The sequence below is a fragment of the Microcebus murinus genome, chromosome 1 (genome assembly GCF_040939455.1).
Source record: "Microcebus murinus isolate Inina chromosome 1, M.murinus_Inina_mat1.0, whole genome shotgun sequence".
NCBI lineage: Eukaryota > Metazoa > Chordata > Mammalia > Primates > Cheirogaleidae > Microcebus > Microcebus murinus.
In genome coordinates, this window is record NC_134104.1 from 67,099,311 (window position 1) to 67,124,109 (window position 24,799).

The 24,799-nt window shown below is 36.8% G+C and overlaps 1 protein-coding gene across 3 annotated transcripts in view; it reads right to left on the reverse strand.

The window, feature by feature from the left end:
• Nucleotides 1-24,799, reverse strand: part of ZNF148 (zinc finger protein 148) — a 134,540-nt gene that overhangs the window by 102,653 nt on the left and 7,088 nt on the right. The window contains exon 1 of one of the 3 annotated variants that reach the window (XM_012780427.3): nt 16,204-16,477. The exons of the other annotated variants lie outside the window; for them this stretch is intronic. The gene's annotated coding sequence lies outside the window, so the exon portion shown is untranslated. Of the gene's footprint in view, nt 1-16,203; nt 16,478-24,799 lie in introns of those variants that run through there. 3 annotated transcript variants of the gene reach the window in all.

The window sequence follows — 24,799 nt, forward strand, 5'->3', positions numbered from 1 at the left end:
GATTAAAGGGTACATACAATTAGAAGAAATAAATTCAACGTTGATAGAGCAGAGTGACCATAGTTAACAAAAATATACTGTACTCAGGTGATGCAACACTCAAAATACCCTGACTTGATCGCTACACATTATATATATATACAACAAAATTTCACATGCAACCCATACATTTGTACAAATTTAAAAAATAAAATTTAAAGTTAAAAAACCACCCATGTAAAAAATGAAAATTTAACACTTCATTTAAACTTGTCTTTAAAGTGTCAATTCTTGGTAAACAAAAAGATAATGTTAAAACACTATTTATCACAAGTCAAAGATAAGAGGGGACCAGTGGTTGTGGCTCATGCCTATAAGCCTATAATCCTATCACACTCTAGGAGGCCAAGGCAGCAGGGAGGCAGCAGGATCGCTTGGGATCAGGAGTCTGAGAACAGCCTGAGCAAAAGCGAGGACCACCCCCCCCATCTCTACTAAAAGCAGAAAATTTTTAATTTTTAAAAAAAGAAAAAATTATATAAAAAAATTTTAAAGAGGATATGAGGGAACTGGAATTATATTTAGTATGAAATATCTTAATAACATGCTTATTAATAACATGTTATTAAGTTGATATGAAATATCATTTAAAAACTTATAAATGGGCCACAAAATGCCATATTTTCTATTTCCAGCTCTTCTGACAATTTTCACCTTTATTTAATGCCACAGCCAGTCACTCTTATTGCTCAGAATTAAACTAGGCATTTGACAAAATGTGGAGTGTATCTAACCTTAAAAGAAATGTAGAGTCCCTGATCTAAGGGAATGGTTTTGTTTTGTTTTGAGACAGAGTCTCACTTTGTCACCAGGGCGAGTGCCATGGGGTCAGCCAGGCTCACAGCAACCTCAAACTCCTGGGCTCAAGCAATCCTCCTGCCTCAGTTTCCTCCAAGTAGCTGGGACTACAGACACGCACCACCACACCTGGCTTATTTTTACTATTTTTAGTAGAGACAGGGTCTCATTCTTGCTTAGGCTGGTCTCGAACTCCTGAACTAAAACAATCCTCCTGCCCAGAGTGCTAGGATTACAGGCGTGAGCCAGCACACCCAGCCGGGAATGGTTTTTAGTCTGTTTAGGAAGTGGAGATTTGCCATAATAGTCAATCAGAGAATACCTCAAGAAGTGGCTGCAAAGGAACCCAGTGATTACTCCATAATTCCATTAGGTGTATTAAGCATGAACTATTCATGAAACATGTTTATTGGTGAGATATTTTTTTAAATGGTTGAAGTCGATTTATCTAGTTAACTCATCACTTAGAAATACTAGCTTATTGCAGCATAATTCACGATTCCAAAGATCTGCAATGAACCCAAGTGCCCATCAATTCATGTGGATTAACATGTAGTATATGTACACCATGGAGTACTACTAAGCCATAAAAAAGGATGAATTAATGCCTTTTGCAGCAGTTTGGAAGGAACTGGAGACCATTATCCAAAGTGAAGTATCTCAAGAATGGAAAAACAAACACCACATGTAATCTCTAATAAACTGGAACTAACCAATGTGCACACGAGTGCACAGAGGGAAGTAAAACTCATTGTAAATCAAGCAGAAGGGGAGGAACAAAAACCCACCCAGAATTCATAAACTCACTTTAATTAACTAAATGACAAAATTGTTTATGTGACAAACGCAGAGTAAAACAGTATGCATTTATTCCCTAGCATCCTCTTGAACTAGACATGACTGACCTCACAAAAACTTCCTGGATGTCAGATATTGTGGTTTATGATTGAGGCACACATTTATACAATACTTAAAAGTTTACAAAGCACATACCCATATACTATTATTTTCAATATTGAAATAATCCATCAGATAGAGATAACACAGGCTCACAAAGGGACTTGAACTTCCAGACCAGATAAAGTGATCTAGATCTGTTTTTCTCTGCCCCTCCACACAAAGCACAACTACAAACCATGCAACAACTACAAACACAAGCAACAACTAAAAGAAAACCCTGAAATGTTGTAAGAAGGCAGAAAAACAATCTGGGACTGGAGAAACAAAAGAGCACCACAATGTTTTATGTCCCTATACCTAACAGAAGGCAGCAACCCAGATATGACATTTCCCAACCACCAACCTAGGAACAGAAGGCAGACCAGACAGTAACAATTCCTCCACCAAATCTAACGAGAATCCCCCTGGCAACATCAGACAAATGAGATCAACTGGAAACCCAGCTAGCAACGAAGGCTACCAGAAGCATTCTCCTTCTCTACTTGGCCTGAGATTTCTCTGTTTTCTGCCCAGAAATACAGAGGCAAGAAGGCAAAATGAGGTATCCAGCCACATAAAGTGGCTCAGTTTGGGCTAAGACTCTCCTCCCTTGCCCAAAAATACCAGGGCAGGGGGCAAGGGGAAGAAGAGACCAGTAGGTGGGTCCCACTAGAATCCTGTCCCATGTGGGGACAACTAGAAACCTAGCACGGGGAAACCCCTTCTACTTGCTGAGGCAGCACCAGCAGGGACCAGTGGGAGCCCCAGTAGGTTCAGACAAATCAAGTGGACTGCAAAGGTTCTAAAAATTACACTGCCATTGGAATAACCTACATGCTAAGCCTCAATAGGGTGACCGCCTGCTAAAATAAAAAAATGTTTAAATAGGGGCCCAAAGCCTTCTAATATAATACATAAAATGCCCATGATCCAATGGAAAATCACCCAAGAAAGTCACATGACTGAGAAAAGACAATAACTAAGGCCAACATAGAGATGAATCAGATGTTGAAATTATTTGACAAGAATTTCAAAGCAAATGTTTGAACAATCACTTAAATTCTCAATTTTTTTAAAAAGCCATAATAAAAATGCTTCAGCAATCAATTACACAGTCTCCTGAAATGAGTGAAAATATGAAAAATCTCAGCAAAGAGACAAAAGTTATAAAAAAGCAAAGGAAATTATAGAACTAAAAAATACAATAAATTTTTAAAACTTACTGGATGAGCTCAATACAGACAGAGATGACAGGGAGGGAAATCACTGAACTTGAGGACAGAAAAGTAGAATTCACCCAATCTGAACAACAGATGGGAAATAAACTGAAAAAAAATCAATTAATAGTTTTAGGGAACTTTTCGACAGTAACAAAAGAACCAACATTCACTATCATCAAAGTCCCATAAAGAGAGATGAAAGAGAGTCAGGCTGGAACAGTATTTGAAGAAATGATGGCTGAAACCTTCTCAAATCTGAAGAACACTAACTTGAAGATCCAAAAAGCTAAGCAAACCCAAAGAGGATAAATCTAAAGAAATCCACACTGACATATCATAATTAAACATTCAAAAACTAAAGACAAAGAAAAAACATCTCAAAAGCAGGCAAAAAGAAATGATACATTACCCACAATAGAACACCAATTCAAATGACACCAGACTTCTCATGTGAAGCCAGAGGCTAAAAATAAAAGTGGCACGGTATTTTTCAAATATTTAAAAAAAAAAAAAAAAAAATCTGCCAACCAATAATTCTATACCCAGTAAAACTACCCCTCAGAAGTAAGGGGGAAATAAAATGCATTCTCAAAAGAAGAAAAAGTAAAAGAATATGTCTCCAGCACATCTACCTATAAAGACTGGCTGAAAAAAATTTTCCAAACAGAAAGAAAATAATTTAACAAAAACAAGCAAAAAAAGGAACTTTGGAGTATCAAAGGAAGAAGAAACAAGAGAACAAATAGAAATACAGGTATATACAAGAGACTTTCTTTGCCTTCATTAGTTTTAGAATTCACATTTGATGATTTAAACAAAAAAGTGTAATACTATCTGATACTTACGGCAATTATAATTAAAAGTGGAAAAAGTAAAAGGTAAAATTGAAGTGAGGTTTCCACACTTCTACTGAAGTGGTAAAGTGTTAATACCAGTAGACTGTTATATGTCACATATGCTTATTGTATGTAATAACTAGAACAACCACTATTAAAACTATACCGAAAGATAGACTCAAAAAGCATTAGAAATAAATCAAAATGGAATCCAAAAAATTTTCTAGTAATCTGCAGGAAGGCAAAAAACAAACAGGAACAAAAATAGGAAATAAACAAAAATAATAAAATGGCAGACTTAAGCATGAATGTAGTAATAATTACTTTCAATGCAAATGGTCTAAAATAAACTAATCATAACACAAATTGGTAGAGATTTTTTTTTAATGGCCCAATTATATGTTGCTTACAAGGAATTCAAATTCAGCAACATAAGTAAGTTGAAAGTAAAAGAATAGAAAAGACAGGCTGGGCACGGTGCTAGGTTTACAGGCATTAATCCTAGCACTCTGGGAGGTCAAGGCCAGAGGAATGCTTAAGCTCAGGAGTCCAAGACCAGTCTGAGCAAGAGTGAGACCCATTTCTACTAAAAATAGAAAAATTAGGCAGGCATCATGGTGTGCACCTGTAGTCCCAGCTACTCAGGAGGCTGAGGCAAGAGGATTGCTTGAACCCAGGAGTTTGAGGTTGCAGTGAGCAACGATGATGCCACTGCACTCTACCCAGGGTGACAGAGTGAGACTCTTGTAACAAACAAAAAAAAAAAACACAAAATAATTATTTTAAAAGCAGAGTGGCTACATTAATAACACAACCAACAAAGTCTAACTGACACATATATAGACTATTTCACTAAACAATACCAGAACACTTTTTTTTTCAAGCACCCAAGGAACATTCACCAAGGCAAACCATATCCTGGGCCATTAAACAAACCTAAAAAAATTTTAAAGAACTGCAATAATAGAGTGTATTCTCTGATCATAATCTACGCAAACTAGAAAGCAATAACAGAAAGACAACAGGAAAATCTCTAAAGAGAGAAATAAAACAATACACTTCTAAAAAGTCCATGAGTCAAAGAGGAAGTCTCAAAGAAAATCTGAAAACATACACATAAAAATGAATGAAAATAAAAACATAACACACCAAAATATGTGGATTACAATTAATGCAGTAGTAAGAAGGAAATTTACAGCACTAAATGCTTACATTAGAATGAGGAAAGATCTCAAACCAATAACCTAATTATCCACCACAAGAAACTTAAAAAAAAAAAAAGCAAAATGAGCCCAAAGCAAGTAGAAGGAAGAAAATAATAAAAAGCAGACAGCAATAAAATAGAAAACAGTAAAACAGAGAAAATCAATGAAAATGATTGAAACAAAAAACATATGTTATATGTAGAAAACTCTAGCAAAACTAACAACAATAACAAAAAGACAGAGAAGACATACATCATCCCAGAAATGAAACAAGGGTTATTAGTACAGATACTATAGCAATTAAAAAGATAAGAAGGGATGACATTTTGAGCTAGATGATTTTTAAAAAAGGAAAAAAAGATAAGGGAATACTACAAACAACTTCATATTCTTAAATTTGACACCAATTTCTCAAAATCACGCTACCAAAATACAACTGAGATGAAACAGAAAATACAAAACAGCTCTGTAACCCTTAACGAAAACCAACTTCTTAATTTAAAAGTCTCCAAAAAAGAAATCCTCAGGCTCAGCTGGTGAATTTTACCAAACATTTAATGAAAAATTAGTACCAACTGTTCATAAACTCTTTCCAAAAACAGAGGACATAGTATTTCCCAACTCACTTTATGAGGTATTATTGATACCAAAACAAGACAAAAACATGACAAGAAAAATGACAAGCCAATAGTTCTTATGAATACAGACACAAAAATCCTCAACAAAATGTTAGCAAATCAAATCCACCAACACTTAAAAAGGATTGTATTTACGAAACCAGGACTAAGTAGGATTTATCTCAGAAATGTGAGGATGGTTTAACATATAAAAATCAATTAATATAATACAGCATATTCAATAGAAGGATCAATGACAAAGCTTTTATTATTGGCAGATAATCTCAATACACACAGAAAAACATTTGATGAAGTCAAACACCCTTACACAATAAAAACACCCAACATAGGCCAGGCATGGTGGCTCAAGCCTATAATCGTAGCACTCTGGGAGGCCAAGGCAGGTAGATCATTTGAGTTCAGGAGTTTGAGAGCAGCCTGAGAAAGAGCGAGGCACTGTCTCTACTAAAAATAGAAAAGAAATTAGCTGGACAACTAAAAATATATAGAAAAAATTAGCTGGGCATGGTGGCGCATGACTGCAATCCCAGCTACTCGGGAAGCTGAGGCAGAAGGATTGCTTAAGCCCAGGAGTTTGAGATTGCTGTGCTAGGCTGATGCCATGGCACTCTAGGCCGGGCAACAAAGTGAGACTCTGTCATTCATACATACACACATACATACATACATACACCAATAAACACCCAAAAACCAGAAATAGAAAGGAATTTCCTTAACCTGATAAAGGCCATCTGTGAAAAAATCCAGGGATAACATCATAATTAATGATGAAATACTCAATGTTTCTAACTAAGATCAGAAACAAGACAAAGATGTCTGCTCTTGCTACTTCTATTCAACACTGTAGTAGAGATTCTAACGGAGTAAATTAGGCATGAAAATGAAATAAAAGACATTAATATTGAAAAGGAACAAGTAAAACTATATATATTTACAGATGACATAATCTTACACATAGAAAAACCCACTAGAATAAGTTCAATAAGGTCGAACAAAAACAGTATACAAAAATCAACTTTATTTCTATACACTATCAATGAATAATACAAAAATGAAATAATCAATAACCTAATTATCTCATATATGCCACGTTAATAGTATCAAAAAGAATAAAGTATCTAGCAATAAATTTATCAAAATAGATATAAGACTTGTACACTGAAAACTGCAAAACATCACTGAAAGAAATTAATAAAGATCTCAATAGAAAGATGCCTGATGTTCATGGATTGGAAAACTTAATATAAAAATACTTCACCAAATCATCTGCAGATTCAATGCAACTTACATCAAAACTCGAGCAGCTTTTTTTTTCAAAAATGGAAAAACTGATCCTAAAATTCCTATAGAATTCCAAGGGACCTAGAATACCCAAAACAATCTTGAAAGCAAAGAAAGAAGTTAAGGGATACGTACTTTGTGATTACTACAAAGCTATAGTAATCAAGACACTGTGGTACTAGCATAACGATAAACATATAGATCAGAGAATACAATTGAGAGTCCAGAAATAAATACCTACATTTACAATCAACCAGTTTTTAAAAAATTTTTATTTATTTTATTTTTTATTTTTTGGGGGGGAGATGTCTATGTTGCCCAGCCTGGCCTCAAACTCCTTGGCTCAAGCAATCCTCCTGCCTCTGCCTTTCAAATAGCTGGGACTACAGTTTCGCACCACCACACACAGGTAAGTTTTCCTGACAGACAGGGGGCCAAGACAATGCAGTGGAGAAAGAAGTCTTTTCAAAAAATGCTATTAGGAACAAAGAATATCCATATGCAAAAGAATGAAGTTGAACTCCTTCCTCATACCATATACAAAACAAAGTCTAAATGGATTGAAGACCCATATGTAAGAGTTAACACTATAAAGCTGTCAGAAAAAATTACAGGAATAAATCTTTGTGACCTTGGATAAGGCCAAGCCTTCTTAGATATAACTGATAGCTTAACCAAGAAAAAATAGGTAAACTGACTTTGTCAAAATTTTAAACCATTACAATAGCATCAAAAATAAAATACTTTCAGCTACACTTTTGTTGTATAAAAATAATAAATAAAAAAAAATAAAATAAAATACTTAAAAACTTAATCAAGGAGGCAAACTGAAATCTATAAAACACTGATAAAACAAATTAAAGCCAACATAATAAATGCAAAGACATCCCATGTTCATGAACTGGAAGGCTTAATACTTAATAAATGTACATACTACCCAAAGTGATCTAGATTCATGCAATCTCTACCAAAATCCCAATGGCGTTTTTTTTACAAGAATAGAAAAAATAATCCTAAAATTCAATCAGACCAACGAAAAACTCCACATATAGCATAAACAATCTTGAGAAAGAACAACCAAGATAGAGGCCTCACTCTTTCTGATTTTAACACATATCACAAACCTAGTATACTTAAAAATAGTATGCTACTGGCAAAGACAGACATATAGAACAACATAACAGAATAGAAAGCCCAGAAATAAACCCATAAATACACAGTCAACTCATCTTCAACAAGGGTGCTGAGAATCCACAATGGAGAAAGGATCATCTCTTCAACAAATGATGCTGGGAAATCTGGATAGTCACATGAAAAGGAATTGAAATTTGACCCTTATCTTGCACCATAGATAAAAATCAACTCAAAATGGATTAGAGACTTAATAAGACCTGAAACTATAAAACTCCTAGAAGAAAACATAGAGGAAACGCTTCATGACATGGCAATGATTTCTTGGATATGACATCAAAAGCTTAGGCAACACGAGTAAAAATAGACAAGTGAGACTACATCAAACTAAAAAGCTTCTACAGAGCAAAGAAAACAGACAACATAGTGAAAAAGCAATCTATAGAACAGGAAAAAATATTTGCAAACCATATATCTGATAAAGGCTAACATCCAAAATATATAAGGAATTCTTACAACTCAACAGCAAAAAACCAAATAACCTGATTTAAAAATGGGCAAAGTACCTGAGTAAACATTTCTTCAAAAATGACATGCAAATGGTTAACAGGTACATGAAAAGATGGTCAGCATCCCTAATCATCAGGGAAATGTAAACCAAAACCACAAAAAGCTATCACCTCACACACGCTAGGATGGCCATTATCCAAAAAAATAAAAATAACAAGTTTTGGTGAAGATGTGGAAAAATTGGAAGCCTCATGCACTGTTGATGGGAATGCAAAATGGTCCAGCCACTATTTTAAAAAAGTATGGAAGTTCCCCAGAAAAACTAAAAATAGAACTGCCATATGTTTCAGCAATTTCACTTCTGCATATTTACCCAAAAGAATTGAAATTGGCTTCTCAAAGAAATATTTGCACCCGTGTTCACTGCAGCATTATTCACAATGGCCAAGATGTGAAAACAACCTAAACATCAATTGACAGATGAATAAATAAAATGTGGTATATACAATGGAATATTATTTAGTGTAGAAGTAAATTCTATTATACATGACAACATGGATGAACCTTGAGAATTTTATGCTAACTGAAAATGATACAGAAGGACCCATGATTCCACTTTTATGAGGCATCTAAGGTAGAGCAGTCAAATTCACAGAAGCAGAGAGTAGAAATAGAAAGGTGGTTGCCAGGAGAAAGGAGGAGATAGAAACGAGGAATTGCCATTCAATAGGTATAAATAAAGTTTCAGATACACAAAATGAAAAAGCTCTAGAGATCTGCTGTACAGCACCATACTTCCAATTAACAATACTGTACACTGAAAATTTTATTAAAAGGGTAAATGTCAGTTATTTTTTATCATAATAAAAAAAATTTTATGCCAGATGCAGTGGCTCACGTCTGTAATCCCAGCACTTTGGGAGGCCAAGGCAGAAGGATCATCACCTGAGGCCAGGAGTTCAAGATCAGCCTGGTCAACATAGCAAGACCTCACCTCTACAAAAAATGTTTTTCAAAAATTAGTTGGGTATGGCAATGCATGCCTGTAGTCGCAGCTACTGAGGAGACAGGACTGCTGAGCTCAGGAGTAAGAGGTTGCAGTAAGCTATGACTGTGCCACTGCACTCCAGCCTGGGTAACAGAGCAAGACTTCACTTCTAAAAATAAATAATAAATTTTTTTAAAAAATTTGAAACAGTGGTGTTTCAAAAGACACTGTCAAGAAAGTGAAAACAACCCAAAGAATGGGAGAAAATATTTACAAATCATTTATCTAACAGAAGCCTAATATCTAGGAATATATAAAGAACTCTTACAGCACAACAAAAAGACAACCTAGTTAAAAGATGGGCAAACTCAGCTACTTGGGAGGCTGAGGCAGGAGGATAACTTGAGCCCAGGAATTCGGAGTTACAATAAGCTATGACTGTGCCACTGCACAGCCTGGGCAACAGAGCAAGATCCTCTCTCCAAAAAAATGGCAAAGTATCTAAATAGATATTTCTCAAAAATATATATACAAATGGCCAAAAAGAACATGAAATGATGTTCACCATCATTAGCTATCAGAGACATGCAAATCAAAACCATGAAATAACCACTTCATACCCACTGGCATAGCTATAATCAGAAGGCAGTATCAACTGTTAACAAGGATGTGGGAGGCCAGGCGCTGTGGCTCACGCCTGTAATCCTAGCACTCTGGGAGGCCAACGCTGGAGGACTGCTCAAGGTCAGGAGTTCTAAACCAGCCTGAGCAAGAGAGAGACCCCCGTCTCTAGTATAAATAGAAAAAAATTAATTGGCCAACTAACATATATAGAAAAAATTAGCCGGGCATGGTGGCGCATGCCTGTAGTAGTCCCAGCTACTCTGGAGGCTGAGACAGCAGGATTGCTTGAGCCCAGGAGTTTGAGGTTGCTGTGAGCTAGGCTGACGCCATAGCACTCACTCTAGCTTGGGCAACAAAGCGAGACTCTGTCTCAAAAAAAAAAAAAAAAAAACAAGGATGTGAGGAAATTGGAAACTTCATATTGCTGGTGGAAATGTTAAATGGTAAAGCCACTTTGGAAAACTGTCTGGAAGGTCCTTAAATGATTAAACATAGAGGTACTATATAACTCAGCAATTCTACTACTAGGTATATACAAGAGAAAAGAAAACAAATGTTCACATAAAAACTTAATCATGAAGCATGTTCATAGCAGCATTATTCATAATAGCCAAAAAGTGAAAACAACCCAACAACTGATAGACAAAATGTGCTATGCCCATACAACAGATTACTATTCAGCAATAAAAAGAAATGAACTACTGACACACACTATATCATATAACATTATACTAAGTGAAAGAAATCAAACATAAAAGACCATTTACTTTATGATCCCATTAATATGAAATCTCCAGAATATGTAAATTTCTAGAGACAGAAAGATTAGTGGTTGCCAGGGACTGGGAAAAGAGAGAATGGAGAGTTACTGCTAAAGAATAGTTTCTTCTTAGGGTAATGAAAACGTTCTAAAATTGATTATGGTGATGACTGCACAACTCTGTGAATACGCTAAATACCGATAAACTGTACATTTTAAAGGGGTGTGCTGTATGGTATGTAAGTTATATCACTGTTAAAGAAAAACTATATGATGGCTGGAATTTGCTTCAAATTAATACAGAAGATCTAAGTAAATGAAGAGATATCCTGTGGTCAGGGACTGAAAGTTTCCATATAACAAAAAACTTCTTCTCAAACTTAACTGTAAGTTTATTCAATTCCCATCAAACTCCCAACAAGATTTTTTTTAGATATAGAGGATATTATTCAAAAATTTATAAGAAAAGGCTAAGAAGCCAGAAGAGCTAGAATAATCTGACAAAGAAGAATAAAGTAATGAGGAAGCTCTCTACCCAGTAAGATGTAGAGTATAGCAATAATAATCAAGACAGTGTGATACTTGAGCAAAAACAGACATATACATCAATGGAACAGAAGTGAACCCCAAAATAGACCAACACAAATACATTCAACTATTTTTTGACAAAAGAGTAAAAGCAATCCCAGTAGAGGAAGGATAGTCTTTCAATAAATGGTACTAGAAGAACTGGATGTCCAGAAGCTAAAAAAAAGACTCCTGACCTAAACTTCATAACCATATATAAAAATTAATTCAAAGTGAATCATGAATTAAAGCAGAAAACAGGCCGGGCGCGGTGGCTCACGCCTGTAGTCCTAGCTCTCTGGGAGGCCAGGGCAGGCGGATTGCTCGAGTTCAGGAGTTCGAAACCAGCCTGAGCAGAGCGAGACCCCGTCTCTACTATAAATGGAAAGAAATTAATTGGCCAACTAAAAATATATACAAAAAATGAGCCGGGCATGGTGGCGCATGCCTGTAGTCCCAGCTACTCGGGAGGCTGAGGCAGGAGGATTACTTGAGCCCAGGAGTTTGAGGTTGCTGTGAGCTAGGCTGACGCCACAGCACTCACTCTAGCCTGGACAAAAAGCAAGACTCTGTCTCAAAATAAATAAATAAATAAAGCAGAAAACATAAAACTATAGAACTTTTAGAAGAAAACACAGGAGAAATCCTTCAGGATCTAAGCAAAGGGTTCTTGGATTTGGCACCAAAAGCATGTTCCATAAAAGAAAATAAACTGGTCATCATCAAAATTAAAAATGTTTGCCCTGCAAAAGACCTTGTTCAGATGTAAAGATTGCTAAAAGAAAATGTTTGCAAATCATGTATCTGAAAAGGTCTTATATCTAGAATATATAAAGAACTCTCAAAACTCAACAATAAAAATCTAATATTCTGATTAGAAAATGAACAAAAGATATGGACACTTCACAAAAAAGGAAATGTGAATAGCATATAAGTACATAAGAAGACATATAATATCACTAGCCATTAGACAAATGCAACTTAAAACTATAATAAGATTATCACTATATAACTGTTAGAACAGCTAAAATTTTAAAATGGCAATACTAATAAATGCTGGCAAGGATCCAGAAAAAAATAGATCCCATATATTGCTGACAGCAATGTAAAATGGTGTGGCTACTCTCGAAAACAATTTGGAAGTTTCTTAAATAACAAAACATGTATTTGCCATACAACCCAGTAATCTCACTCTCAGACAGTTACCACAGAGAAACGAAAACTTTTGTTTGCACAAAATCATGTACACTAATGTTCATAAGCCCTTTATTGGTAATAGCAAAATCTTGGAACATACCAAAGTCCTTCAATAGCTGAACTGCTACACAAAGTATGTATTAATACATCGTCACATACCATTCTGGAAATGACAAAATTATAGATAGAGAACAGGTTGCCAGGGAACAAGGAGGAGTGCCGGGGTGGGATGGGATTATTAAGGATAGCCAGAAGGGGCTTCCTTTGCAGTGATGCAGCTGTTCTGGATCTTCATTGTGGTGGTAGTCACATGAATTCATATATGAGGTAAATTGCTTGGAATTACACACACACATACACACACTCACACACAAGTGCAGGTTAAAATAAAATAGTGAAAACTGAGTAAATTCAGTACTCTAGTTAACAGTAATATACCAATGTCTACTTCCTGGTTTTAATGTCTTACCAGAACTTTACAAGATGTCTAGGTAAAGGACACATAGGACTCTGTACTAATTTTGCCACTTACCATGAGTCTTACAATTTTTTCAAAATAAAGTTTTCTAAAACATAACATGAGAGAGGAGAAAGGGAGTTAAGTCAGAGATACAGATGAAACAAGACTGGCCACTGACCTCTAACTATGTAAACTAGGTCAAGGGTATATGAGGGTTCATAATACCATTCTATTTTTCATCTATTTAAATTTTCCATAATAAAAAAGTTAATAAAAATATAATAAAGTCATACACCAAAATATTAACAGCAGTTTCTCTTATTTTTCTTTTTGCTAATACGCATTTTAAGTTTTTCCCATAAAATAAATTTCTTATATAAAACAATTTTTAAAGAAGTCTTTGCACATATTGTCTTTTGTCTTCATTGTTTTATTCATTTTTTAAAAAGCTGGTACTACAGAAAAAATTTAAACATTAAAAAATCCCAGTGATATTTCTTTCTCTGATAATACACCATTTAAGTAATCTGAAAATATTTCATCAAAATATCTAGTTTGTATTTTACCCAATTACATTTCATCTGAAGGTTCCAATATCTCTTTCTAAAATTAACCAAAGGAACCTTCCTAGAACAGATTTACAATCAGCTCAATAACTCACCATTATAGTGATGCTCCACACAACAGAACAAATGTGTAAGTTCGACCTACCTTAAGATAGTTTAATAATTCCAGCTTGGTTTGCATTCAGAATTTTGCCTAAGTTATCATAACTAACTTTAAATTATTTTAAAATTGTATGTGTCTTTTTTGTGTTTCAAATACTTTTTTAAAATCAGGCATTTCCTAGCACTTTGGGAAGCTGAGGCAGGAAGATCACTTGAGCCCAGAAGTTAGAGGCTGCAGTGAGCTACGATAACACTGCACTCTAGCCCAGGCAAGAGAGTGAGACCCTATCTCAAAAAACAAACAAACAAATAAAAAAACAGAAGATGCTGAAAAGTTTACAATGGTTATAATACCATACTGAAGAAATCAACAAACAAGTGTGAATCTAAAAAAGTACCTGTAATTCACTGAAAAGTAATATTTCTCACAATGCAATTATTTTTAAATTTTGATTAATTTATGTATCAAGCAAAAATTATAAAATACACTTTTGCTCAGTAATGATTTAAATTAAAGAGGTAAATTAAAACTGAGATATATGTAACAAGAGATAAGTAACAAGAGACCTGATCTCTGCATCATCTGTGGGACCTTGTGTAAGTCACAATCTCTCTGAAATTCAGTTCTTCATCAACATACTGAAGGAATTAATTATACTTGTTAAATCTTCCAGCTCCAAAATCCTATGTTCTAATATATACTTCATAACCTCTGACCAATAATCATTCTGATGACAACTTTGGAAGATTTATAACATATATGATATGAAAATACCAATTACATTATAAATAACTTTCATAGGTTTAAATCATTTGGGAGAATGTTATTCTCAATATATTAGGTTAGAGTTTCTCAACATCAGCACTGCTGACATTTTGTACTGGATAATTTCATTGCTGTGGGGGCTGTCATGTGCATCATAAGATGTTTAGCATCTACCCACTAGATGCCAATAGAATCCCCCAGCATGACAACCAAAATGTCTCCAGATATTGACAAAATCACCTCTGGTTTGAGAACCAGTGTATTAGATTAAAAATTTCTTTTGTAGAGATGGGAAAGAGGAAGAAGAAACACTGTTTTTGCTTTGTGATATAGGAGGAAGGCTAGGAATGTTTTCTAACGAAACAAGAAGGTCCAATTGCAACTCATACACTATAAAAAGAAAAGGTGCCCTTTTGTATGAGGCCTACTGAAAACATTAACCAAGTATTGCATGTGGCTAATGTAGTAACAATAAGAATAAAAGTTTATAAAGCAGTGAGGGAAACCTACAGGTTTTCCATCCTTAACTTGTTAAGCATTCCCAATAAAGAGGTCCAATGGTTTTTAACAGAGATTAATGAAATTAACATAATTCATCTTCTCTCTAGCATTTGAGGAAGCTAAACATTTTCAAATTACTCCCTATTCTCTAACACGGAGAATATCCACAAGAAAAACAAATCCAGTCACAGTTATATACAGTAAACATCTATCTGTTTTAATCCTATGTAAATGTGGTACAAATCCCTTTAAACGTAACACTGAGGAATATCTTCATGTCCTTTACATTTTTAAAGAAAAGTCAAAGAAATCCAGTGTGGAAAAATTACATTTAAATGTTACAACAGAAAAGTAAATGTTCACACATTCACTTTTTGGCTCAGCCATATTTTCCACCAAACAAATACCCAGTTTCCTTAGTCTATTCTTGGATTGGTCACCAGACTGGGAATAAGAGACCCAGAGTCTATTCCCAACTGCAAAACAGACTGGTAATCTCAAGCAAATTATTCACTCAGGTTAAGGTTCTACACCCATATCATGCTGACAATACTGAAAATCTGCCCAGAAATAAGCACAGAGAAACCCAGGACTTCCTCCTGCACCCAAAGGACAACTGCAAACACATTTTTAGATTTAGCAACATTTAACATACTTGAAATTTCAAAACTGCATGCCTTCACCATTGCCCTCTATAAAATTAAGAAATGCTCTTTTATAAATCACGTCCTGTCCAATTTTGCAAAATTGTATATGTAAACTAAACAAATCATAATTATTACGTAAAACAAAAAAGCTGTTTTAAATTCAAGCTGTTGGGAAGAGCTTCAACATTTACATTTCCTAACTGTAGTTTTTAGTCTACTATACAAATAGTTCTTTTCTGGCACTGTAAAAAGTGCAGGAGAGCAAAAGTTTGCCCCATACCCTAATTCTGGAAAGCCCGTAGGATTGTTCTTACCACTAAACATGCAGGTTTTACTAGCCCAACTAATATAAGGACACAGGCGTACATTTTTTGCTCTTGATACCAAGTAAAAAACTGTTTGTCTAGCACACCAAGTTACCCGCTGACCTTTTCGCAGACATGAAACTGTAAACAAAACGCAGTCCAATAGAAGATTTGTAAAAACCGGGAGAAGAGGGGAAGAAGGGTGTCCGCTAGCCTCCGGCAGCCTCCGCTGTCAGGCAGACACTTGTTAGCTGCAGCGGAGAGGCCACTCACAAAGTTTGCCATCTCGCTGGGAGAAGGAACACTGACTCTGCGCCAGCAGGGCAGACCCGGAAGACGCGGTGTCTGGGAGCCCCGGCAGCGGCGGGGCCCCACCACACACCGAGGCCCTAGGCTCGCCAGCCACCCGGGCAGGAAAAGCCCCGGCTCCTCCGCACTCCTCAGCCGCCTCTCAACACACGGGCGGGCGGGAGCACGCGGGCGGGCGGGAGCACGCACGCGCGCGCGTGCACACCTCTAAATGCGCACACGCACACACGCGCGCACACAAAAGGAAGCCGCGGGAGCCACTACCTCCCTGCACACAAGCACGCACGCACACACGGAAGCCGTGGGAGCCGCGCGCGGAGGTCTGCTCCGGCGTTCAGCGAAAGCCCCTCCTCCCAGCCGCAGCCGCGAGGGCACTGAGGCCTGCTCACTCAAAGGAGCGCCCCCTCGGGGGGAGGTGAGTGCACAAGTCCCCACGGCCACTACGCAGCTCCACGCTGCTGCACCGCCAGCCGCCAAGCCGGCCACCGACAAAGTACTGTGCGGCTGGGCGGATCCGGGCTGCACTCGAGAAGCCCAGGGACTATAAGGGCTCCCTATTTCCCGGGTTTCTCAAGAAATAAAAATATTCCACTTAATTATCCTTGTAAAACTCCGCACCTCTCCAAACCATGGCCAGTTTAAGCCCCTTTCCTTACTGAACTAGTAATCATAAGTAGTATTCCAACATACCACATAGCAAGCCCTTGTAATATCACACAGCCTTACAATAAGAAATCTCTTTCAAAAACCTCTCCCTTAATCCTTCCTTACTCTTCTCCATACCTTACTCATTTTAGTTGCTGTATTTTTCCCAAAGAAAAGTCTACTCTAAACCGTCTTTCCGTTTTACTCTTTAGAAATTTACTTTTCTAGTATCTGTAGCAACAAGTTTCATAAATCCCTTCCATTACATCTCCCACTCTGCTATTCAAAATCTCACAACTTTTGTAATTTTTATCAGCTCCTACCAAAATATTTCATAAATAATTTTCTCAATCACTACATTTTTGTCTGTTCCCTCATTCCCTCAAAGCTAACACTTTCCAACTTAACACACAAATTTACCCCAAACTGCCCTCAAATTATGTGAACTTATTACAGAGAAGGCACCACAGTCACTAAAAAATTCATTTCCTAACCAAGCCCCCAACAATGATCTTTCCAAATATTCTCTAACAATTCATTTGAATTACTGACAACTCAAGACTACCAGGCCCATTTCCCTAACAACTAATTATCTAACCTAATCAAATGAACAAATTCTCTCCACCATTATATGTATCTACATATACACGTGTGTATGACAAGCACACATGAACAGGATCCTGCAGAACACCAAAGTGTGTGTTTCATTCTAATCCCTTAGATATTGGCTCTTCCTCAAATTTACAAGAAAAACTCCTACATGACAATCTAAATTATCAGGCATCCAACCCCTATGTTGTGAAGTCATTTATGGATGTCAAATCAATATACTTATCACTTAAAACATATCTCTTCCATCATTAGTCTAACTCACACAATCTACCCAAATATTCAGAACACACCTCAACTCAACAAGGCCCAGGTAGGGCAGGTCCTGGAAACAATCCTTGACCAAACGGTGCAGGTCTATTACTTCCTGTTACAGACAGCCATGTTTTTTGAATTGAGCAAAGTGACATCCCTAAGCCCTCTTAGGTCTTGGAAGCTCTAGGTCTCCATAGATCTCACATTAAATTTGATGAATGACTAGATATAGAAGTTAAGGGAGAAAAAAAGTGATGAATGCCCCAGGGCTAGATGCTGAAGCCAATAGTGAAGCAAAGCTACACTAGAAAGAAACACCAATATTATGTATTTTGTGCCCTGTCATATTTTTCTCACTGTCATTTCATGTTTCTGCCCTAAATATACTCTCTCTCTGAAATACAAACTAACATCAAAAACTCTGATCTGAACAGGGAGAGTAAGGAAAGTATTCTTTGCTCAGAGGTTGAAATAGTCATGTGAAGAATATAATACAAATACAAAAGGAGGGGAAAAGACAATATTGGTCCCTTAGTGGCTTAAAAATGTCAGTTGCCAGGACCACAGCAAGGGCCTGATGGACAATCTCTAAACCACAGTAAGGTAATAAGCACTTGAGAGTCAAGTCTTTGACAGTACAAGGGAAAACGTGATGGAAGACAAAGTTTGACAAATATGAATACTACTACAGAACTAGACAAGCTAAAGTTTGGGAGCAGAGATACAAGCCAAAGAATAAGGGGCTTGGTCCAGGTCTTAAATATCATAAATGAAAGTAAGTGTGTGGAAGATGATAAAGGTTTCAAACCATAAGGTTATAATGCTCAAGATTTTTTAAAAACTTAAAACTAGCAAAGTTTCAGTTTTAGCTATATTTTGTTTCTGGAATTGGCAAGACAGTTCCTTTGGAGATATTCAATAAATGATAAATTAGAACTAAACACAAGCCATGAAAGCATATTTAGAACTGTATATATCAGGAGTCACCTATATACAGGTAATAAATGAAATGGGAAGACAGAGCAAACCAGCTTCCTTAAAACACTAAGAAAATATATGAGATAAAAGTCATTATAGGCCGGGCGCTGTGGCTCACGCCTGTAATCCTAGCTCTTGGGAGGCCGAAGCGGGCGGATTGCTCAAGGTCAGGAGTTCAAAACCAGCCTGAGCAAGAGCGAGACCCCGTCTCTACTATAAATAGAAAGAAATTAATTGGCCAACTGATATATATATAAAAAATTAGCCGGGCATGGTGGCGCATGCCTGTAGTCCCAGCTACCCGGGAGGCTGAGGCAGAAGGATCACTTGAGCCCAGGAGTTTGAGGTTGCTGTGAGCTAGGCTGACGCCATGGCACTCACTCTAGCCTGGGCAACAAAGCGAGACTCTGTCTCAAAAAAAAAAAAAAAAAAAAAAAAAAGTCATTATAGACTTCAGGGAGTTGTCTTGGGCTAAAATAAAAAAAGAAAAAGAAAAAAAAAGTCATTATAGACAAAAAAGAAGAGAAAAAGGCCATTTTAGATCCCTTAAGACAGCAGTCCCCGGCCGGACGCGGTGGCTTACACCTGTAATCCTAGCACTCTGGGAGGCCCAGGTGGGCGGACTGCTCGAGGTCAGGAGTTCAAAACCAGCCTGAGCAAGAGTGAGACCCCGTCTCTACTATAAATAGAAAGAAATTAATTGGCCAACTAATATATATATAAAAAAAAAATAGCTGGGCATGGTGGTGCATGCCTGTAGTCCCAGCTACTCGGGAGGCTGAGGCAGGAGGATCACTTGAGCCCAGGAGTTTGAGGTTGCTGTGAGCTAGGCTGACATCAGAGCACTCACCCTAGCCTGGGCAACAAAGCAAGACTCTGTCTCAAAAGAAAAAGACAGCAGTCCCCAACCTTTTTGGCACCAGAGACCGGTTTCATGGAAGACAATTTTTCCTTGGACTAGGGGGTAGGGAGAATAGTTTCAGGATGATTCAAACACCTTACATTTATTGTGCAAACCTCTCCGCTAATGATAATCTGTATTTGCAGCTGCTCCCCAGCACTAGTATCACTGCTTCAGCCCCCCTTCAGACCACCAGGCATTAGATTCTCATAAGGAGTGCACAACCTAGATCCCTCCATGTACAGCAGGGTTCATGCTTCTATGAGAATCTAATGCTGCGGCTGAACTAGCAGGAGTGGGAGCTTCTGCAGTGACTGGAGTGATGGGGAACAAACTGCAAATATGGATGAAGCTTTGCTTGCTCCGCACCACTCACCCTCTTGCTGTGCAGCCTGGTATAGTTGGGGACCACAGTCTTAAGACATCTTCTTCCAACCATTCACCTCACTCTTTCCACTTTTTACCTAAACCTCTTTATATATAAAATTATTGCCAATTTTTTCAAATAGGAAGTTTGATGTGGTTTTAAAGCACTCAAGTAGAGATCAACAATCTCAATGTCTGTATTATTAATAGTATTTTTTAAAAAATAGATACATGATATACTACCACCTATTTAATATCCTGGGTGGCACAGACTGTTCTTATTTGCAGAGAAGGAATAGGCTCCTGGCATTAGTTATTTCCTAGGTACGTGGCATGTTTTCTCCATATTGTCTTTGCTGCAAGCTACTCCCCTCCTCTCTTCATTTTATTCTTATTCACATTCAAGTCAACTCCAACCTCCTCATTCCAGTCCATCTATTTATCAGCTTTTCTCAGCTTGTCCATGTACTATTGTCAATGTAACTGCCATACATCTTTTGCCTTGACTTCATCTTTAATACACCTCCACTTCATCTTTTCTTTTCAATGTCTCATTTCTAATCCACAAATATTTCTCAGCTGAATTTATATCAGTGTATTACAAATGAATGGTTATGAGTTTGCAAGAATAATATTATTTATTTTATAAAGAAAGAAACTGAAAGAACTGGTAAATGTAACAAATTCATCTATTTCTCTCAATCCCCACACCACAACAATTCAGATCACTATCATCTCTTGCCTGGATTTCTGTGACCACCTCATCTTACCTTAAGCTTGACTTTTCCTGGACAACCTCCTTCCTTCATGGCTAAGCTATATCATTCTCCTACTTATAAAAGAACTTACTGCTTCTTGTTCCCAGTGCCACTCCCACTGTTATCCTAATACCAAAAAAAATTCCTTTGCAGTTTTCTTTTTCTAAAACCTTCATCTGCACTTTACCTAGCCACACATATATACTGAAAACAGATCATCAACTGGAAGTGCTATACCACTTGGATTGTAACTTCAGCGATCCTCTTTTTTTTTAAAACCACAACCACTCGAGGTAACTGATGTGACTATTTGGTGACCACCCATTCAATCCCCTATTTACTTAGATCCATACCTGTTCCCATATATGCTTATAATATGTGTATATGAAAAGTAAACAAAGGTCTACCTCAAAAAAAAAAAAAAAAAACACAACCACTTTATGTTCTAGTTGTACACCTGCTCTTTACCTTTGTCTGGCTTCACTTGTCTCCCTACATAATTTAAACCTGTCTATCAGCCATTTTAACACTGCCCTCTCCAGAATATCATGACCTTCCATTATACTCACTACATATCCCCCCAGTGATAGACAATCCTCACCATCTGTTTTCTCCACACCCACGCACTGGGTGTTAAGCACCACCAGAATGCTATAAAATCTTCCACAACAGATTTATTCTAAATACAACTCTCTACCTCATTGACTAATCAAAATCATTTTCATATTTAAATCCTTAATCCCATCAAATACTCAATCTCTTCCATAAAATTCCCTCACATCACACCTTCTCACCTTCTCCACCTGTAATCAAATCCTCTTCACAGTTTCTAAAAAGCTGTATCTTCATCCATCTGTTACTTCTTGTCTACAGTTTTGGAATAAGAGTTGTTCCTCTTTCTTAAACTAAAATTCTTAATTCAATTCCTACTTTCATTGCTTCCATATTTATCCAACCTGCTCAGTAAACCCCCATGCATTCTGGTCTTTGAACCATTCTCTTGAAGACCACACACACAAAATATCTATGGACCAAATCCTATGGCTGACCACCCAAGTCCTTATCCTATCTTTGGCAATGACATTTGACTCACCTACCTTGGTTTATGTCACTGTACCACATGATTCTACTCTGATCTGTTTTTATTCTATTTCTAGTAACTACCACTCCTTTTCCTAGCCCAAATTGTGGGGATTTCCCCAAGTTCTGTCCTGGAGCTTCCTATAATTCTCTCCCATTCAGGGTCTCATCCCTTAGCACTGCTTCTACATTTTTATTGTTCATATGAAACTCTTTCCCCAGCTCCCAAAAATAATCTTTAACCCATCACCCTCTCCTACAATTTAATTTATTCCCGAAGAATCAGAATATATGATTTCTTTTTAACTAGATCTTTCAACTATTGTTTCAATTAACACCTCAATTATCAGTCCAAATAATTTCACAACCATCAGTACCCCACCAAATCCAGAATTAATAGCTTCAATTATCAACTCTATGTATGTATTCCCAAATCTCTATTGGACCTCCTTCCTCAACTCCAATCTAGTATTTTTGACTCTTGCTAGATAACTCCCCCTGGATATTTTCATTGGCACCTCACACACTAGTCAATATGTCTTAAAACACCAAAGTGGTTCTGCTAACTGGTACAATAATTTATCTTAATGGCACCACCATTCTCAGTCATCCCAATTAAAAGCCCTAAAGCTTCCCCTAACTTTTCTTTTTCTCCACTGTTTCCCAAAAACCCATTTGCCATCAAGCCCTTCCATTCTTTCTTTTGAGTTATATCTCTCTCTTTCCTTTTATTCACACTATCACTATCCCAACTTAGACTCTCAATACTTCATACTTTTGCCATAGACTTCTAACTTTGTCTCCCAGTAATCAGGTTCTCTTCAAAAAAGTAAGATTGCCAGATTAGTATTCTTAAATCCTCTCTTACTTCCAGACTCAAAAATTGTCAGTGGTTCCCACAAAGCATACAGACTCAAAACTCCTTAGACTTCTAAAAAATACAAACCATCCAATTGTCCAACAATCATGGTACGGATAAATGCACTGTGGTATATTCATATAATGGAATCTCACACAGCAATTAAAAAGAATGAACTATTGCTATATGCAACATGGATGAATCTCACAAATATGCTGGTTGAGCCCAAGAAACCAGACTTCCACTTACATGAAATTCAAAAGCATACACTACTCTGTTATGATAGAAGTCACAATAATAGTTACTTTTGGTTGGAGGAGATATCAACTTGGAAGTGACATATGAGGGAGCCTTCTGGGATGCTGGAAATATTCTATATATTGAACTGGATGGCAGCTATATAAACATATACCTAAGAAAAATTCATTAACCTGTACCCTTGAAATTACTTTATGGTATACATTTCAATAAGTAAATTCTCAAAAACTAGTTTAGTCTGAATTTTGAGATTTTGAGATTTTTCTACCTTTTGCTTTATTTCCCTCCGTTCTTCAACACAAACCCTAAATTACAGCTAATCTAGACCACTAACCCCTAAACATACCCAGAACTTTTCACTGTCACTCATAACACTCCCTTTTCTTGGTGCCAAATCTCACCGTCTTGCCTACTATATAATCCTATTTATCCTTCAAGGTCTAAATTGCACACCAATTTCTCTACAGAGCCAGCTCTGATCAAATCTGCCATAGTACCTGTGTCACTGACAGATGTGCATACATTTTTGTCCCTAGATAAATTCCTGAAGAATACAGACTGTGTCATATATAAACATATATCCTTCACACCCCCTACTATAGAAACCTTGCACACAGAAAGTATAAGAAAATATCCCCTGAATGAATAAATTCTGACAGTCCATCAAAAGCACCTGCATGGAGGAGGGGGGGAATGGGCATTTATTGAAACCTTAAAATCTGTACCCCCATAATATGCCGAAATAAAAAAAAAAAAGCACCTGCAATCTAACCTGTCCTTCTCATACCCATCCATCACTGTCTCTACTCATAACTCATTCCATAGTTTACATATTAAATCATTCAAAAAATAATTAAGCACTACATGAAAGAAACTATATCTACTCTAATGTACCCCACTAAACTACCAAAAATGTAATCCAATTTTGCTTGCTGCCATTTGAATATTTCCACAACTCGAAATTTCCAGTCATCTTCCCCTCCTCACTGCCTCCAATCACACCCTATTCCCTCATTCTAATCTTACTGCTACCAAAATTCAAGCCCTTCTTAGTTTCTGCAGTAGCTTCCTAATTGGTCCTCTTATCTCCAATCTTACTCTACCACCACACTGCCTCCAATCTATCCTGTAAGGTATAGCTACTGTCAGATTAAATTATCTAATATACAGTCCTTGGCTCAATTTTCTACTCAAAAAAGTTCAATAGCTATACATTAATGATAAATGCTAACATACTTTAGTCCTATATTAACATACTTTAATTCTCAAGTCCTCACAATAACCCTTGCCAGGAAGGTATAATGGTTATCAATTTCCTGATGAGAAAACAGACTCAGAAAAGAAGCAATTCTCCACAATCATAGAGTGGGTAAACAGGCCAAGACTAAAACCCAGCTTCTGTGTGCTTACTAAGCACATCATATCAAATACAAACTACTTAGCTTAGCTTTCAGGGCCATCAATTTTCTACCCAACCCCAACTGACTCTTCCTACCCTATATCATTTTATGCCTTATTCGTGAACTCTGTGTTCCAAACTACAGGTTGTGATCAATTATTTAGTTTGTCATGAAATCAGTTTAATGGGTGACTAGATTTGTTTTTCCCCTCAGGCAGCTTTTTTTCTTTTTAGTCAAACAGAATAGAATAGATAACATCCAAGTACATCCAACATGGTAAGGACATATTGTATTATGAAAC